Source organism: Silene latifolia, unplaced genomic scaffold (genome assembly GCF_048544455.1).
Source record: "Silene latifolia isolate original U9 population unplaced genomic scaffold, ASM4854445v1 scaffold_424, whole genome shotgun sequence".
Classification (NCBI taxonomy): domain Eukaryota; kingdom Viridiplantae; phylum Streptophyta; class Magnoliopsida; order Caryophyllales; family Caryophyllaceae; genus Silene; species Silene latifolia.
In genome coordinates, this window is record NW_027413345.1 from 35,801 (window position 1) to 40,000 (window position 4,200).

Sequence of the window (4,200 nt, forward strand, 5' to 3'; positions counted from 1 at the left end):
TAAGACTACAATCTTTAGTTGCGCGAAACGGTTTTGCAATGTGGAAGCCTAATTAGCGAAGAAGTCGACTTGCTAGTGAGTATACTCACCAAGACCAAGCCGATGATGCGCTAATCAAAATAATCTTATTGCGTCGGAAAAACCATTATTGAGCGTTGTTTGATCACCAAGTATTCTAATCGATGCTTTCTTTTCGATTCGATTCGGTCCCAATCGCCCGTTGCTCGGAATGTCCCTCGTTGCCTAGAATGTCCATCGGAATGTCCCTCGGTTTTCGACGCTACATGTGCTTTGAAAGGTCGGACCCCCCGACCACGGGCTTTATTGGTCCTAGTGCGTTAGGGGAAATGTCCCGGACAAGGCATCGTTGCTCGGATTGTCCCTCGGTTTTCGCGGCTAGTTGTGCTACGATGGGGTTTGCTTCCCGCACTAATGGACCTTTGTTGTGTCCTAGTGTGTTAGGGATAATGACCTCGTTACGGCGTTAGCGAATCGCGTGAGTGGCGTTAGGATTTATTGAGTTGTCGGGCTCTTTGCTTGTGCATTGAACCGTTCACTCGTAATCCGCTTGATGTTGCCTACAAGTGCTCCCATGGCCTTGGGTGAAGGAGTTTTCTGCGTTCGATGCCCATTGAAAGGTATTACGATGTCCTAAATGAGAGAGCTTAAGCTTGATATTCCCTCGGGGTGTCGGGTGAACCGTTCATGCTAGGGCCGTTGTCCTTCGACCCGCGTAAAATGATGTGGTTGGATGGGTAATGGTTTCTAGCGAGTTCTGCAGGATGCGGTATGCTTTTTCGGGGGTTTGAACTAATCATTCGCCCATTCAAGAGTTGTTGCTCAAGATGAGCATTTGTCGGTTCACGTTGACGCCCGTTTGCTCGGGCGGCTCATGTGTGCCGTCGTCGATTGAGAAATGCTACCTGGTTGATCTGCCGGTAGTCATATGCTTGTCTCAAAGATTAAGCCATGCATGTGTAAGTATGAACTAATTGAGGTGTGAAAGCTGCGAATGGCTCATTAAATCGATTATAGTTTGTTTGATGGTTTTCTGCTACTCGGATAATAGTAGTAATTCTAGAGCTAATCGTGCAACATCGCCCGACTTACGGAAGGGCTGCATTTATTAGATAAAGGTCAGCGGGCTTTGCCGTTGCTACGATGATTCATGATAACTCGGCGGATCGCGACGGCCTTTGCTTTGCGGCGGCGACGCATCATTCAAATTTCTGCCCTATCAACTTTCGATGGTAGGATAGTGGCCTACCATGGTGGTGACGGGTGACGGAGAATTAGGGTTCGATTCGGAGAGGAGCACGAAAGCGGCTACCACATCAAGGAAGGCGGCGGCGCGCAAATTACCCAATCGACACGGGGAGGTAGTGACAATAAATAAAAATCTAGGGCTTTTTAAGTGCAGTAATTGGAATAGTACAATCTAAATCCCTTAACGAGGATCCATTGGAGGGCAAGTCGGTGCCGGCGACGCGGTAATTCCAGCTCAATAGCGTATATTTAAGTTGTTGCGATTAAAAAGCTCGTAGTTGGACCTTGGGGTGGGCCGACCGGTCCGCCATTCGGTGTGCCCCGGTCGTCTCGCCTCTCTCTGCCGGCGATGCGCTCCTAGCCTTAATTGGCGGGTCGTGCCTCGGCGCTGTTACTTTGAAGAAATTAGAGTGCTCAAAGCAAGCCTACGCTCTGTATACATTAGCATGGGATAACATTATAGGATTCAGGTCCTATTGTGTTGGCCTTCGGGATCGGAGTAATGATTAACGAGGGGACGTCGGGGGCATTCGTATTTCATAGTCGAGAGGTGAAATTCTTGGATTTATGAAAGGCGAACAAGCTGCGAAAGCATTTGCGAGGATGTTTTCATTAATCGAAGCGAAAGTTGGGGGCTCGAAGCGATCGGATACCGTCCTAGTCTCAACCATAAGCGATCCGAGCCGGGGATCGGCGGATGTTACTTTTAGGACACATAGGCACCTTATGAGAAATCAAAGTTTTGGGTTAGGGGGAGTATGGTGGGCAAAGGCTGAAACTTAAAGGAATGTGACGGAAGGGCACCACCAGGAGTGGAGCTGCGGCTTAATTTGACTCAACACGGGGAAACTTACAGGTCGGACATAGTAAGGATTAATGATGAGAGCTCTTTCTTGATTCTATGGGTGGTGGTGCATGGCCGTTCTTAGTTGGTGGGAGCGATTTATGCAGTTAATTTAGTTGAACGAGACCTCGGCCTGCTAACTAGCTATGCGGAGGGCCTCCTTCGAGCTAGCTTCTTAGAGGACTATGGCCTTCCAGGCCACGGAAGTTTGAGGCAATACAGTGCTGTGATGCCCTTAGATGTTACGGGGCGCCGCGCGCTCTAGCGATGTATTCAACGAGTCTATAACCTTGGCTTGGCGAGGCGGGTAATCTTTGAAATTTCATCGTGATGGGGATAGATCATTGCAATTGTTGGTCTTCAACGAGGAATTCCTAGTAAGCGCGAGTCATCAGCTCGCGTTGACTACGTCCATGCCCTTTGTACACACCGCCCGTCGCTCCTACCGATTGAATGGTCCGGTGAAGTGTTCGGATCGCGCGGCGTGGGCGGTTCGCGCCCGGCGGCGTCGCGAGAAGTTCTGAACCTTATCATTTAGAGGAAGGAGAAAGTCGTAACAAGGTTTCCGTAGGTGAACTGCGGAAGGATCATTGTCGAAACCTGCCCTTGTGAGCGACCCGTGAACATGTTCAACCTCGTGGGTGTCGGGTCGTCGCTCGGTGCTTGTGTGTGCGGCCCGTCCCTATCCCAAGCTGGGGCGCTCACCCGTGGGGCGTTTCCCGGCAAAACAACGAAACCGGCGCGTAAAGCGTCAAGAATACAAACTCTATGTGTGCGCTCTCCCGCCCGGTCGGTAGGCGTTGGAAGCGGTGCCATGTCTTAACAATAAGCGACTCGGCAAGCGGATATCTCGGCTCTCGCATCGATGAAGAAGCGTGGCGAAATGCGATACTTGGTGTGGTGCGAGAATCCGTGAACCATCGAGTTTTTGACGCATGAGTTGCGCCCGAAGCTTGGTGCACGCGTCTGTCACAGGCGTCACGCATCGCGTCTCCCCAAACCCACCCGAGTGGAGGGGAAGGAGGATGGTCTCCGTGGCTCACCGGTCGCGGCTGGCCTAAAATCGGAGCCCTCGGCATCGGGATGCAGCGGCGATAGGTGGTGAACAAGGCCTCGGCCGAGCAAGCAACCCGTCGCGCGTCGCGGTGCCAAGGAGAGCTCGAAGGACCCTTTGACGTTGCCTCGTTGCACCCAAACCTTTGCGACCCAGGTCGGGCGGGGCTACCGCTGAATTTAAGCATATCAATAAGCGGAGGAAAAGAAACTTACAAGGATTCCCCTAAGTGGCGAGCGAAGCGGGAATAGCCTTGACTTTAAAATCGGACGGCCTTGCCGTCCGTCAGGTATAATCTGGAAGCGTCCTCTGCGGCGGACCGGGCTCAAGTCCCCTGGAAAGGGGCGCGAGAGAGGGGTGAGCCCCGTCGTGCCGGACCCTGTCGCTCACGAGGGCTGTCACCGAGTCGGGTTGTTTGAGAATGCAGCCCCAAGCGGGCGGTAAATTCCGTCAAGGCTAAATACGGGCGAGAGGCGATAGCGAACAAGTACCGCGAGGAAAGATGAAAAGGACTTTGAAAAGAGAGTCAAAGAGTGCTTGAAATTGTCGGGAGGTAAGCGGATGGGGGCCGGCGATGCGCCCTGGTCGGATGTGGAACAGTGTTAAGCCGGTCCGCCCGATCGGCTCGGGCGCGGACCGCGCTTGATTGGGGGCGGGCTGAACCCGGCTTGCGGGAGCGTAAATCCCCGATCGTGGCGGCGGCGCGCGCCTCACGGCGAGTCACATCTGCGCGCTCGGGCGTCGGCTGCGGGCTCCCATTCGGCCCGTCTTGAAACACGGACCAAGGAGTCGACATGTGTGCGAGTCGGCGGGCGAGTAAACCCGTGCGGCGTAAGGAAGCTAATTGGCGGGATCCCCTTGCGGGTGCACCGTCGACCGACCTTGATCTTCGAGAAGGGTTGAGTGTGAGCATACTGTCGGGACCGAAAGATGGTGAACTATGCTGGCGGGCGAAGCGGAGGAAACTCGGTGGAGGCGGCGATCTTGACGTGCAAATCGTTCGTCGACTTGGGTATAGGGGCGAAAGACTAATCGA

General features: G+C 53.4%; 1 non-coding gene across 1 annotated transcript in view; it reads left to right on the plus strand.

Moving 5' to 3' along the window:
- Nucleotides 1-3,311: 3,311 nt before the first annotated feature.
- The window catches only part of LOC141639505 (28S ribosomal RNA), a 3,280-nt gene continuing 2,391 nt past the window's right edge, over nt 3,312-4,200 (plus strand). The window contains exon 1 of the ribosomal RNA XR_012542556.1: nt 3,312-4,200. This exon is cut by the window's right edge and continues 2,391 nt beyond it. This is a non-coding gene — a ribosomal RNA (28S ribosomal RNA).